The sequence below is a fragment of the Egretta garzetta genome, unplaced genomic scaffold (assembly GCF_000687185.1).
Source record: "Egretta garzetta isolate BGI_Z169 unplaced genomic scaffold, ASM68718v1 scaffold508, whole genome shotgun sequence".
Lineage (NCBI taxonomy): Eukaryota > Metazoa > Chordata > Aves > Pelecaniformes > Ardeidae > Egretta > Egretta garzetta.
Window position 1 is genome coordinate 1,200,791 of NW_009260609.1, and position 15,580 is coordinate 1,216,370.

Sequence of the window (15,580 nt, forward strand, 5' to 3'; positions counted from 1 at the left end):
TGAACGAATAACCCATAACTCACTTCACTTAGGCTAACAGAATAATAACCCTTCAGTAAATTGTCTGAAGCCTGAATCACGGTGAGAACCGATCGATTAAAAAAATTGTATTGACAATACTCCATTCCCTGCAGTATTTTGCCCTTTTAGTTAAGAAGAGGAAAGGAGCTATGTTCCATTTCACTTACCCTCCTATTTCACACCTCCTATTTTCACTCGTAAGGATGACAAAAAGTGATCAGGATGTCTGTTAGCCCAGACCGACCGATTTCCTTCCTGCTGTGTCTCCGGGAACCCTGAATATAACCCACCCATGGGTGTGAGTGTTTGACATTCAGTTGTTGAGGTTTCAAAGAGGAGAGCTGCTCTCATTTGCTTGAAAATTAGAATATTTTTTTCTTCTGCTCATACAGCAGTAGGAATAATGCAGATGGGCTGTACAGATCCAGACGGGACTGTGAGGGAATCCCACTCTGCACCTGCAAACGCTGAAGAGCACAGCAGGGAATATACTGGAGCAAGCTGATGACACACGACCATACATCCACAGGAGATGGATCCTCTTCTATAAATATAATGACTTGAAGCAGATGCTTAAGTGTCATATGACAGAAAACCCAGAGACTCTGGCTTTTTGGTTGTAGATCAACCTTCTGGGTACTGAGCCTCCCAACACACCAGCCCGTGTGGGAAATATTTTCAGTTAGAGGCACAAAATTTAATCCCTTGATTTGATCAGCTGCTATGAGCATCCTCAGCTCTCTGGTATTTCAGCCGGAATCGCTCCTCTTAAAATCGGGCCTAAGAGCATTAACGAAGTCTCTGAAGAAGTTTGAGTATGTACGTAACGTGGGACAAAAACGCAAGCAGAGGAAGCCTTCTTTGGTTTTGGACTGTCCAAGATAAGGCATAAACTATGCATTCGACCTGCAAATTTGCACATGGATTCTCTGGAGATGAAATCATAGGGATACCAGATAGAGGGCGGAACAAAGGCTTTCAAAATGGATTAACCTTATAAGGTGATAGCAACTGGCTACTTCTTTTTTTGTCTGTGCCAGTCCGAATGCATTTGGCTACACCAGTGATGAACACGAGGGGGCACCCAAGGAAAACGAAATGGTCGAGTTGCTGCAGTGCTCCCGCAGGTTAGACTTAGACTCATTTTCCATCTGTTTTCCTTTTTTTTTTTTTTTCCGGTCTGCGTATTTCTAATTATTTCCTGACATTGTTTTCATGACGTTCAACAATAAATGGCAATTTAAAAAGCTCTGGGAAAAAACATTGTGAGAAGAAAAGGTTTTGGCATCTGTCAAATCATGTAGTAAAATAGCTTAGCAATCGCTTGAACTTATCTCTGTGCAGTCACATCCCTGCTGTTCAGAGACAGCATTTCCCACCTGAGCCTTGATCCCTGAGTAAGTGGCAGAGATCCCACGGCTTTCCCAGTTACCTTCCCAGGATCCGTGCCTGGTGCGATTCTTTGTAGGTGAGGACAGCAGAAAGCACAAACACTGTAGCTTAGAACATCCACCGACAAATTAGCGACGGGAAAGCCCAAGGGTATTGCGTACAAAGATGCAGAAGCTACCACCAGTTGAGGAATTCTCTCATCAGCAAATCGCTGGAAGCTGTGAGCAGCATAGCCCGGCTATTCTGATCTTAACATCTCCCCCTGCCAGCACGCTACTGGAAGATACACAGCTGATCAGTGGGTGCTTTTAGGATGTAAGGAAGTAAGCAAGGTAAAAATAGATATGCCCTCCTAGTTTCTAGCAATCTGCAGCTTAAGGATCTCATCAACTGAAAGCTAATACATACTAGGAGGCTTTTTATCTGGTTTTTAATCAGTTTTTGATCTGTGTATGCTTTCAAGATCCACAGCATCCGGTGGTTTGGGGTGTAGCACAATTTACTTGGGTAGCAAGTGAAAAAGTTTAAAAAAGGCCCAAACATTTCAGTTGGTAACCCTGAGTTCTTGTGCTACAATGAGTGGTGAATAGTCGCTCCCATCGCACCTTTCATGTCAGCTGGGATTTTTTATGTCTGTTTTACAGCTTCTCTCTATCAGGATCACTTCACAAGAGCATCTCTTCCTCCCGATAAATAGTGCAAAGCTAATCAGCCACAGTCGGAACACAAAATAATCTGTTCAGGGCAGTCATTTAAGAGGAAACCCTGTTTAATGAAGCATTGGTTATATTCTGCATTGAATAACTAAAGGCCTCCATCACTTGGGGACCTAAACACAGGCAACTCTGCTGGTCTGCAGAGCTTGTATTCTGAGAGTTGGTTGTTCAAAAATTAATGAATTCATCATTCACCATTAGAGAACTATTCCGGTCAGCTAATTGCCTACTGAAGCCACTGTCTGTGTACCTAGAAACTGAACTGAAATGAGGAAATGACTGGGTTTAAGTGCTGTTTTTGTGGGCACACTTGATGAGTGGATACTTTGGTGCAAATACATTTTTTTATATAGACCCAAAATGAGGCTTTCACTAAATATGTGCAAGGCAAAAAAAAAAACCAACACAACAGGGAACGTTACACTGGATGGATCTGCACATTCAAAAGCAAAAGCATACCATACATCTTACTGATGGGTTTTTTTCCCAATTTGGAATGACGAGCCAGAAATTCAGACTAGCAAGTGGGAAGCTGTAGAAACACATCAAAAAGTAAATATGAGTCTCGTTTAGTTGTGAAGCATAAGTTTGGAACAGTAGTTGTACAATAGTGGATTATCTGCTTAGCATCAAGGTATATTCAATGCAGTTAAAAAATAATTCTATGAACTGTTTGTAAAGTGCCGAAGAGAATCTTGGCCATTTACAAATTATACCTAACAAGTCATAAATAAGATTAGGAGAAAAGATAGCCTCTTAAACAGGAGTTCACTAGCTACATTAGCACAGGATATTAAAAATCCTGCTGTCACCAGGCGGTATTAATAGTCCAAAGTTTCTTTATTGGCATTTCGTAGCCAGAAGTCTGCCATAATCAGAATGACTGTGCTAGCATCAAAGAAGAGTATGCCAGTCAAGTGTTATTTAAGACGACGAAATGTCTATGTGTCAACATAGAAACAAAAGTGTGTATTTATGCAGGATAATGTCATGACTCCTTTGGCCATCAGGGACCCCCTTCAGACAGAAACCTGCAGAGATGAGAGAGAACATTGCTGCAGCCACACTCAGGCCTCTCCCTTTGCCAGCGCAGAAGAAAGGCTGGAAGCAGGGTAAGGAACGCAGCGTCCTCCTTCACACAGCCCGTTAGCACCAGGAAAAGGTACGATGGAGCAAGCAGCTTGGATAAGTACAGGTTGGCCTGTGGGTGAGGCCAGTTCTCTCCTGTTTGGGTCATAAAAGACATCAAAGAGTTATCCTTTCAATGAGCTGTGTGTCACTGCCTGCTTTTCTGCGGAGAGAGTCCCAGTACCTCAAATATGCCAAAGTTAACCCAGTGCTGAAGAAACCGTCAGTCAATACTACAAGTTGTTGCCCACTATCTAAAGCTATGAGCAGGCTAAATAAAAACAACACTAGATTTTAGAGAAGCCACAGTCCTTTCCTGTCACTGGAGAATTTTCAAGAGTTTGGCAGATTTCCTAGTTTGAATTAGCTGAATAAATTAGATGACTAACATTTTTCAGAGGGCAGCCATAAAAAACGCTTGGAGTAAATCAAACTACTTCATACCAATCATTTGATTTTAGCCCAAATTACAAAAAAAAAAAAAAGAAAATCACTTAAATCACTTAAATATTTTCTTTAAATGTGAAATCATCAAAAGGGTAACATCTGCCACAATTTTCAAAATGAGACATTTATAATCAGTTTAGGTCTCAGTGCATCAATATTTTTTTTATTAAAAAATAGTTTAAAAGAAAAATTCTAGTGCTGTGCAAGCCACATCTTTCCTTCCCTACTCTCACCCAAAGGTAGGAAATCTCTTTTACACCTCCAGAAGCAAAACATGATCCCTTCCCAAAGCAGTAAATCTTGCCATTTCTTCACCAAAAAAAAAAAGGCCAGAGCAGTAGTGCAAAGGGGGAATGCTGTTAACCATGGCCGTGACGATCTCCGCTGCACCCAGAAAGGGTTGGGATCATCTCTGTCTTCTGCATTTTACGGTGCACCCTCTTAGGTGGGAACTGGGAGCTGCAGCACTGATGGTCTGACTGAGGGACAGGTCTGGAAATTAGCACTACCCTGGGAGGAACTGTTGGTTCACATCTCTTAGCGCTCTGTTTCAAGGCGCTGCAGATTCAGACTACCACCTGTCGCCATTTTTTAGTTGTTCTTCCCCATCTCCTCGATAAACATGTATTTTTTTTTCAATAAATTAAAATTGGGAATCTGATATAACAATATGACAGTAAGATCTGGAGCCTTTGGCTTGCCCTTCCATTGTCTGTGCTTCAATCAGTCAGCTCACACCAAGATTATAAAAAACCTGACCCAGGAGTTTACAGTCTGAAGCCCAAATTGAACAGAGCCGTCAGCAGATTATGTATTCCACTGAACAATGAGGTCTTCAGTCCCTTTTTGAACCAGTTTTCATTACATGAATTATGTTTGTATCATATCGCCAACAATTACACAAAAGCATTATTTTTGAAATGAGTAGACAACAATGTTTTCAATAATGCATGTTGTTAGTAAAGTGTATACATTAATAGCAGCATGGGAAGCATTTCAGAGAGCTCTAAGCTTGTTCAATTCCACACCCTTATGCATGCAGAATTTCAGAAAATGTTAAGCTTTACTACTATATGATTTCCTTTAGAAGGGAAAGCTAGAAGAGGATGTTCCTATAGCGTTTTTTGCCTATGACATTTCACATATATAGAGCCCCTTCTGACAGGGGCTTTATATATGATGTGAGTAGAAAGGATGTCCAAAAAGAATAAAATTATAGTGTTGGCATTTCTAACACATATCCTATCTTCCCTCTGTAGTCTATCCCATGCTAAATGGTAACAGTAGAACTTTCTTCCTAATAAAGCTTCTCACCCATGCTACAGAAATAATATCCAGATGACCAAAGATTTTGTAATCAAACAAGCTGCAACAAATATCCAGCTGAAACAGCGATTTAGCAGGCTCAGAGCAAAAACAAACCATTTTTGTGGCATATAAAATTATGAAGAGCCTTTCCCAATATACACTGTGACTAATAATCAGCCCATACAACAATGTGTAACAATGACATTTTAGCCACTCCCCCTGTGGTCACCTTTCATTTGCAACCATTGTGTCTGCTAAAAACAGAATGAGAAATTGCAGTTTAAAAGTGAGATTTTATCAGCTTTCCCAGACAGAACCAGGTTGGGAAAAATGAGAGAGAGAAGACTTCCTGTCATAGTTTAAGGAATAAATGAGCAACTAATAAACATTCTAATTTAGTAAGTGCACATATCCTGCTAACAAATTTTCTTTTGAATAATAGAACTGCAAGGTTGTTGTGGTGGGTTTCTTTTTTATTTGTTTGGGTTTGGGGTTTTTTTTCCAAAGAGTAAATCCCACAGTTAAATTATAGGAGTAATTAAAAAAAAAAATGGAGTGATGTTCACTTCGAGAGTTTGAGCTGGGAAATCACAAGGCAAATGTTCTTTTTCCAGTCCATCAATAAAATCCTAGCCTGCCAATTTAGGCTCCCTCCACACCATTTTTCACTCAGTTGTAATGCAACCAGCACTGGCCTGGGCTGACAACTCTCCTGAAAAGCCTATGAACCTTGAACAGCATTGCTGAAATCCTGTGTTTCTGCTACAACATGCCTGGCAATTGGGACAGAGCTGATGTAATTGGCTTCAGATACATATTCTCCACATCAACAGAGCTCTTGCTTTCCATTACTGACATGGGGGGATGCTGACACACAGCATCCACAAGGTGAGTAAAAGGGCATGGCTGGGATACCATGGTCCAGCTTATCCAAGGACCTTTTCGTGTCTTCATCAGCCCAATCCAATCCATGAAATCCCATGACTTGAAGGTGAGACCTTCTCAGCCAAACTCCTCCGCAGGCGAGCTTGTGGCATAGATCCTGTGGTATCACAACATGGCCTCTTTCCTTCTGCATGACTGCCCGCCTGCCCTGTGACTCATGGGATGGCCACCTCTGCCCTGCAGGGTCTCAGAGAGAAAGCAAGACTAGGGACGTGCTATCTATCTCTGTCCAATTCCACTGAGTAGCTCACGTGTTGTTTTCAGCCTGTCATTTGCCACAGGACCATGACCCATCAGAGCCTCCCACTGTCCACACTTTGGCCCTTTACTGTCACATAATGCCACCTAGCCAACATTTCCTCCAGGGTGCAAGAGGCTTTGCTTTGTCTCTGTACTAGAAAAGATGCCTGAGAGACCCAAATGACAAAATCTAGCCAGCTCTGAAGGAGTTCTGGAAGAGCAGTGCAGTGCTCATCAGGATGTTAGCAGATATAGCACCCTCCAGCTGTGGAGTCTTCTCGGGCAAACTTCATCAGAACAGGAATCTTAATGTAAACAAATTACTACTTCTGAGTTCTTCCAGCAAGCAGGCCAGAACAGGTAAATATCTACTATCTCAGCATTCCAGCAACTATTAGAAATACCCACAGAGGTTTCAATCATGCTTAATAATTAAAAGTAGGGAAGGGAGTTCCAGGTATTTTGTTAATCAACAGGTGCTAAAGGAATATGACCTTCCTCAGAGGCAAAGTCTGGCATTACAGCCATTTTTTTCCATGACACATACTAGAAAGCACAGAAACACAATCATCAAGATGATTTCCTTGCTTCAATATCCAATATTTTAACAAATGAGTCACTGATACATGCTACAGATATTCCTATGCTAAAACTAGAGTGTAAGTCATATGTATAAAATCCACTGTTGCCCCATAAGCTGCCCGTGACAGCTTTTTCCAAATACTCACCTAGAGAATGTCTGGTATGTTTGGACTGATGTAAGAAGTCTGGATTTTATAGTTATTATCCCAATTTATCAGCAGATAAATGTCATGTGAATGGACTTGCCTCAGTGCTGATTTCAAGGATTAAGGAAAATTCAGCAACAGAAAAAAATTTGCTGGTCCATTAGCTGAAGAAGCCAAATCTCATCAGAAGTACATACTTCCATTGCTTTAGTAAAGGGAAAGCATGGATTTGTCAGACTGCATCTGAGTACACAATAAAGAGTTCATGACAGAAATTGTTAAATACAGAAGGAAAAACATTCCTTAGTACATGCAAGGAGAAGTGTAGAAGAGAGCTGTTATGGGTGATCTAATGAGCAAGATAAGGGTCTCGGATTCAGGAAAACTGGATACAATTGCAGACTCTGACACAGACTTTTTTCCTGACCTTGGGCTACCCACCAGATATTGCTAGCTTCAAGTTATGTAGCTACAAAATGGAGGTATGGATACTTAAAGCCCCTTATTCTTTGTTTGGCTCTTCTAAATTGTTACACAGAGATATAGACCAAGAGAGAGTTTTCATTGGCCATGAAGGAAGGGAAGGATGAGGTAGAAGAATCCACTCAAGGATGAATGTGACCTGATCCAAGAAGCAAGCAAAGCACAGGTTTGGCAGGCTTGGGGGCTGAAGGAGGGGCTCCATCCACACAGGTAGCATGGCGGTGAGCTGGTAGGACAAGGATCGCTGTTGAGCTGTTAGGAGCATTAGCACTGTGGGGAGGAGGAAAGATCTGCCTGGGAGGAAGGCACAGGTTGTACTGGGCAAAGCCATGGCTGACAGCGTGGCGCTGTGGCTGGCACGCTGGGAAGGCACAGAGGGCAGGGAGAGAAGGGGGAAGTTTTTAAGAGACCTCACATCAAGGAGACACTGACGAACAGAAACCCCAATGAAGAGCCTGAAAATGACAATAGGAGGGACATCTAAATATACAGCCAGGTCCTCGGGCCTGGCCCACACTCAAGAGATTTCTCATACTAGCCTTTTCCATCATGACTGTAAAAGAATCATGCTCATAGCGATGAGCACTAAAGCCTCGTGCTGATACCGTTACACCAGCCAACAAGCCTCTGCTGCTCTATGACCCTTCGTCCAGGGAGCTGGAATCAGACCTTCTGCTCAAAGCACTCTCTTACGGATATAAACTGTGTTTCTGCTAGGAGGGCTTGCCAAAACAGATATACTGGCAAAGCAGCTGAGGGTGTCAAAGCCAAAGTTGTCTCCTTTTACTTCAATTCAGAGCTACACCGATTTGCACCAGAGAAACAGCTGGCTCGGAAACCAAAATAGCTCATTAGTCAAGGGCATATTCCAAGGCTTGAATCATCTTTAGCAAAGGAAAGGGGCTCAGTGTCACTGAGTTTGAGAGGGGACACAGGAAAGGGTAACTGACCTTTACGGAGAATGTCAGCACAGGGAACCAAGGCTTAATCCTCAAAAAGCCCTGAGGTATCACTCTTGTCGGTGCCAGGAAATTTGTGTCCCTCTGAACAGGCAGGCACACTTACCAACAGAGCATGCAGGTCCAGATGCTATGTGTGCCTCGATTATTGCATAATATTATCAAATAGGATTTCTTGAAACCCTTAAAAAGCCCAAGCTTCCTTTTTCAGAGGTCAGCCAAAAAACCAGCTCGTTTCTTTGATGTAAATATTAACTAATGAGTATGTTGAATTTGCTCTCTCCCTGTATCACCTCTTTCCTGAAGAGAGTAAAATGCCGTGTTGTTGGACACTATTCATTTCCCCTTTGCCAAACTAGAATGCCATCACCGGAGCATGAATCGAGTGAGCTGAGGAATTTGCTAAGCATGGGATACCTCTCAGGAAGTACCTACAAGATGCACATTTCTAATAGCTTTGCCTTGTAAGGATGAGAAGATCTTGACATTCATAGATCTCAGAGTTTCCTATAAACCTAGTGGATTCCTTGTAAAATATTTTTAATTGTCGTGGCAAAACCACTAAGCCTTCATGGGGATGCCTTTGTGACTTGCCTTTTTGAGTTCCATCTCCCCCTTTCCGTTCCTTTTCCAGATGAGAGCAAGCCAAGAATTACCAAGTTCTCTGCGATACAGTGCCATTGTCACTGGACGGTCAGCCGCTGATGGGGGCCAGCTCCTGCGTTTTGCTCACCGCTACAAATGGCATTGCATTGAGAATTATTGACGTTGTTACAGAGGGTGCTATAGTCCTGTGAGTATAAATAAACATAGCGCTAGTAAAAGACACTCAAGGATAAATAGCAAAGGTACTGCATTTTGTGAGACCAAAATAACTCTGTGCTGTGCACTGAAAGTACCTTCCGCTGGTTGTCATGTACCTGCTGTTACCAGCCAGGGTCCTTGTCTTCCACTGAAAGGCAAAAAGCATGGGTGACTTAAAAAGCCATGGGGCTGCTCTCTGTCCCTCAAAGACAGTAACTCTGAGAAGCTGGGATGTACTTGTAAGTACACTGTAACAGTGCCCAGCCACCAAAATCTGCTGACCCTCTCAGCACAATGAAGATCCCAGGCAAAGTATGAGCACCCATATGGACTCCTCTCTCTCTATCGCCCTCCCTTGCAGCCATGAAGTCTCTTTAGCAGCTCGCAGGTCCCCTTTTGGGAGTTTCACCCGTGCCAGGTGCTGTGCTCTGTACCCCGAGAGGAGGTTTGCAGATGGTAGAAATGAACTAAAACATACAAATGGGTGATCTCACTGAGAAGCAAAAGCACGGCAGAAAGACTTGGGCTAAGCCAAGTGGCATATTTGGCCTGAATGTATCTCACCAATTTGAGTGAGAGTCTGTGGTGCTTGGGAAAGTGAGGGAAGGGAAGGATGCCACAGGTCAAAAATGCCCGTGTTTTGTTGCAGTGGGTGGCCTGAGTGAGAGCCAGGGGTCAGTTCCACAGACCAGGCTGATTAAATAGCAATTCAATCCTAGACTAATGGGTACTGAAAGACCCACACTCCTGGTGTGTGGCTCCATTGATATCAATTCATCAGGGATGAGCTTGGCTTGGATGATACCTCAGATGAGAACATGAAAGCACAGAAAAGTATTCTGTCAAAATACAATATACAGATAAGTTCCTAATTTTCATTGGAAAGGTAAAACAATGTTTTGGCATTAATAACGGTGCTTGTAAATGTCCTCTTAACAGCTGAATTCTGTTCCTTTTCGCTACAAAGTTACTATTCCACTGCTTCCTTTTTTATTCGCTTATTCTGTCTCAAATTAGAACATCATGGACAAACCCAAAACTCAGAGCCAATTTGTCTGTTTGTTCTCACTCAGTAACTCTTTTGCTCTCCTGGGTGCAGTGATGTTTATTTTGAAAGGAATCTTTCAGTGATCTTTGCTAAAGAAAAAAAATAAACCAGAGACAATTCTTATCCCGCAGTGCTTATTGTATTACATGTAAGCCCATCTAAGCAGTAAATACGTCTTGATATTAAAGCTAGACTCCTGGATTTTTACCTGACTTCCCTGCTTTGCTACCAACCTTCTGCTCAGTGTTGTACACCAGCTTGCCCTTCTTTGAAAAGAATGTCCACTCTCAGGTAGTATTCAACCTGATCTAGTTAGCGGTGTCCCTGCTCACTGCAGGGGGGGTTGGACTAGATGACCTCTAGGGGTCCCTTCCAACCCAAAACATTCTGTGATTCTATGATTCTATTCTAGTCACAACAGCCAGGTGTTTCTGACTGTGGAGGGCAGGTCTAACACTAAAAATGAATATAGTTCTACTCATGCCAAGTGGACGGTAATATAGCAATCAAGCCCTATTTGGAAATGAACGCTTAGAATTGCACAGAAACCTATTATTTTAATGCAGATATGCTCTCAGCAAGGTTTCTCACATTTCCATAGTCGGACAACTTCATGGGGCTGACATTTGGACTTTCATCAGCCACTAGTTCAGACTCAACATCAAGAAGTAGGATTGTTGAAAGAAATTATATAAAATGTCTTCTTAATTGCAAATAGGCACATGCAACTTTGTCCTGTTTAACGTTACATCCTTGCTGAAAAGTTAAGCTCAGGTCTTTTAGGGTTTTGCTCCCCAAGATTTCGTCATCCACAGAGAGGCTTCAGAAACTCTCTGAGTTTCGCTCCCGGACATTCATGGCTGCATCCAGTCAGTCATCAGGGGACAGGGTGTCTCGCTTGTAGAGATACACAGTCTGCTGCTACAGGCTTGGAAAATCTGCTCATGCTTCCAACCCGAAGTCTCCAGAGGATTAAGTAGCCTCTAAGGCAGCCCTTCTGAAACAGTGTTGAAATAAAGTATGTTAACATGTCCAAAACACCGATTAAACCAGAATTAAACCTGAAGCACTTATGGTAGCGTTTCTGTAGGTGTGAACCTGCTGACCCAGCAGCTGTGCCACACCTGAAGCAGCAGCCGTTCAGGGACAAGGTAAAAGCATAACAAGAAAATCAAGGTCGTCTTGGGGTACTTTTGCACTGTGCACTGGAGGTGTGCACAGTGCAAGCTCCTAGGATGGGTACCAAGATCTGTGAATGAACCAGCAGCTGTGCCACACCTGAAGCAGCAGCCGTTCAGGGACAAGGTAAAAGCATAACAAGAAAATCAAGGTCGTCTTGGGGTACTTTTGCACTGTGCACTGGAGGTGTGCACAGTGCAAGCTCCTAGGATGGGTACCAAGATCTGTGAAGATAGAGTAGCATAGGTGCCAGCCCACCCTGGCGACCTGAATATGTGCCCAGGGATCTCAGAAAGTTTGTCTGCTGGTGACTAACCCCTGGCAAGACCTTCACTGCGCTCTTACTGCTGTTGTAACCTCTGCCAGCTTGGTAAAACAAGAACAGATCTGCTATCAGCTGCCACAGTTGCTCACATCCATGTTAACATAGTCTCCCAGAGGTCTCAGCCTACCCAGGACTCTTGAAGAAAGATCTGCTATGGACTCATGAAGTCTTCAGAGAGTGTGGCACCAACACCTTGAGCACTGGCAGGTTCAGGACAGGAAGTCCTGGAGTAGTACCTACAGCACACCTAAAGGGTGACAGATTAGAGTGGAGCAGCAGTGAGCACTGTTTAAACCCTGGTAATCCTCATGGCCAGAGGTTAGACATCTTCCTGGCAGCTGCAGTCCCTGTACCACCACTTACCCTCTCCTCTAGATTTCCATGTCTCATGGCCCATTCAGGAGCTGCGTGGCATTTAGGCCATTGCTACATTCAGTGTTGCACAATTTAAGGCACATTTCCAAGGGATCTTCAGTTTATCTTGAGGTGCCTACAAATCATAGAAAAAATAGGTTGAAAGGACTTCTGCAGGACTCTCATGCAATCTTATGCTTAATGAAAGAGAGGATTTCTCAAGGCCTCATCTATCTGGGATTTGAGTGCCTCCAAGAATAGACATTGCACACAATTTCTGGGCAACTTGCTTTAGTGCCTGACAACCCTCACTATGAAGAATTTTCTTCCTTATGCTTGCTGGACTGTATCCCACCTGGTCCCGTGGTTTTGTACATGTCTGGTTTACTTAAATGATCCCAGCATCACCCTCTTCAACTGTGGGTAGCAACTCTGTTCCAAACTCTGCCATTAGACATGGATGCCTGGGAACAGACTTTGCCAGTAAAGACTGAGGCAAAGAAAACGCTGAGAACCTCAGAATTTTGTGTGTCCTTCATCATTAGACCACTTGCCCTATTCAGCAGTAGACCCTCATTTTCTTGGTCTTCCTTTCGCTAGTAATGTACCTGTAGAAGCCCTTTCTGTTGCTCTTCACATCATCACCAGTATCAGCTCAAGCCAGGCTTTGGCCTTCTTAATCCAATCCCTGCATGCCTCTGCAGTTCTACACTGCCCCTTGATTGCCTGTCCCTGCTTCCCCTATTACAAGTTTTCTTTTTATGTTTGCATTCAGTCAGTAGTTCCCAGTACACTCAAGCTGGCCTCATGCACTGCCTGCTTAGCCTCCTGCTTAACAGTATGGACTATTCTTGGGCTTTGAGGAGATGGTCCTTGAAGTTCACCTAACCCTCCATGTCCCCTTACTCTTCACAGCAATATCCCAAGGGAAGTTGCTTGTTCGTTCCTGCTCTCCTGAGCAGGGTCATTGCTCTGCTACTCAGCTTTCTGTGTTTTCACATTATCTTAAATTGTACCACCTCTTGGTCTCTCTCCAAGGCTGCCATTAACCATCACAACCCCAAACACTTCTTCCTTGTTTTTGAGCAGCAAATCAATCAGAGCATCTCCCTACTCACTCTGTCCAACACCTGTGTCAAGTAATTATCCCTGACCCACTTCAGAAATCTGGATTGCTTGTGCCCTACTGTCTTTCCTGCCCAGCAGATCTCAGGGCAGTCAGCATAATCTATAAAACCCAGGGCTTGAAACAGTGACACTTCTTCCACTTGCCTAGAGAAGTCTTCATCTATTTTGTCTTCTTGCCCAGATGATCTGTAGCAGATGCCTACCATGATGGCACCTGTATTGGCTTTCCCTCTGATCCTGGCCCATAAGCTCCTGACCATCACACAGTCCATAGCAGAACTCCATGTGTCTGAGCTGCTCCTCTCTGTGCAGAGCATAACCCTCTCGCACATGTCACCTTTCTCCTTCTAAAAAGCACATATCCATCCATCCCAGCACTTCAGCTGTTGGAGCTTTTATAGCTTCTAAGTACAATGGAGCAATGGGTGGGTCAATCCCCTGCCTATCCAGTCTCCCAGTCCAATCAATATAGAGATCTGGGGACTGTCTGAGATGACTCGCTATGAACACCTAAATTAGATGGTGCACCTTCGTCTCTTGATTATTACATAAAAAAATGCTAATAACAGCCTAAGTCTTTAATCCACAATCTCCACACATCCCATTATAGTCAGAAAAATGTCATAGGTGCTCTTCCAGGTTCAGTAGAAAGAGTAACTATGCTTTGCATACGTAGTGAAGGCAGATCAACAGTGGAAACCCTCTCCCAAAGATCTATTTTCCATGACAGGACTTCACAAAGTCAGGGACTTCCCTGCTTGCCCAGGAATGGTCATGACTGACGTGCTTGTGTTGGCTTGATACAGGAGAGAGAAAAGCAAGGAGCCACATAGAGGAGGGCCCTTTTGAGGTCAGATCTTGTTAGAACCAGCAAACTCGGGAATGTGCATCCAGAACCTACTTGTTTGCATTTGTTTCTACTGTATTTAAGGAAAGGAAAAAACACTCTGTTTATTCTTCTGTAAATAAACAAGAGCATGCAGAGAAATACACTACATTTATATTATCAGTGTCTCGTCCAAACAGAAAGGTATACTTACAGCCTGTTCTTTGAACCTTTTGATGCTCTCTCTCATGCGGAGGAAGAACTAGGGTAAGAATATCTCCACATTCTGCAAATTGCAGTTTGGTTTCTTTGCTGCAAGCTGTAAAAATCTCACTGCAAACATTTACAGTTTAATCTGAGCCACAGGAGCTCTAACTGGTACATGGTGCTTCCAATGCAGTTTGTTTACAAGATGAAGGCTTCAGTCCCAGCCAGAGCAGGAACACATATCACTGACATTTGGAAGCCTTGCTTAAGGAAATCCAGACTGACAGCCTCTCTTCCTACTGCAAATCACTGCCTTGTCCAATTTCCAGTTCCACTGCTGCTCTCTTTCCCCCATCACACCTGCAGGTAAAAAGTCTTCACGGGCAACACGCCGTCCCCGGGCGAGGAGCAAGTGCGGTGCTGGTGCCAGCTGTCTGTACAAAGGAGCTGTTATTGCTCCTCCTTGGCTGGAAGGATGGTTGGTTGGTTGGTTGGTAGGTGCAGCTTTGGCTTTGAGAGGGCAAGGGAGATGAGCCACAGACCAAACAGGAGCAGTAAGCAGCATCTAGTAGGTGCAGCTTTGGCTTTGAGAGGGCAAGGGCCACAGACCAAACAGGAGCAGTAAGCAGCATCTTCAGAGCTCTGTCAAGGATTCATGGAGTGTTTTGTCTATCTGAGAGGGGAAAGAAGATGGACTAAAAAATATTCCCTCCTGCCCCAGGCAGAGAGGGGACACTGGCAGGATCAGGAAATGTGATGGCATCGTTCACCACTGCAGCACCCAGTGAGTCCCCGCTTGGCTTGCAGTAACAAAGAGCAACCTTCCTGAACACACAGAGGAGTGTTAGTCCCCTGGTTTCACTGGGGCTTCACACTACTAAAATGCCTGTATAAGTACAAGGAAAAACGGAAAAAAAATGTTAGTTGCTGATTAATTGCTGCTTTTGGTCTGTCTCTCTTGCACATAAAAATGAGCAGGCTCAGACTGCCTCGCTTTTCCCTGTGTATCAGGCACTGGCCCCTAACAGGGCAAGAAGAATGGGACTGAACTGGAGGGACCAGAGACAAGGAACCTGCAAGACCTCCAGGTCCTGCCTTGCCAGCTCACAGAAAACTTGCTGAGCCCTGCAGCCCTGCTGCTACGTGGTTGCCGCCTTCACAGGTTGCTGCTCCAAACCCACCTGCAACACAAGCAGAATGGGTTTGAGCTTACTTTGCTTCTCTCCATACCTCAAGATACCCAGATATGCATTATGGTCACCCCACATCTAGGTGGCTCCCCTCGCTACCCTGCCACCTCTCTCCCAGCTGCAACACCTGAAGCCCCCAAGGGCAGAGTTTC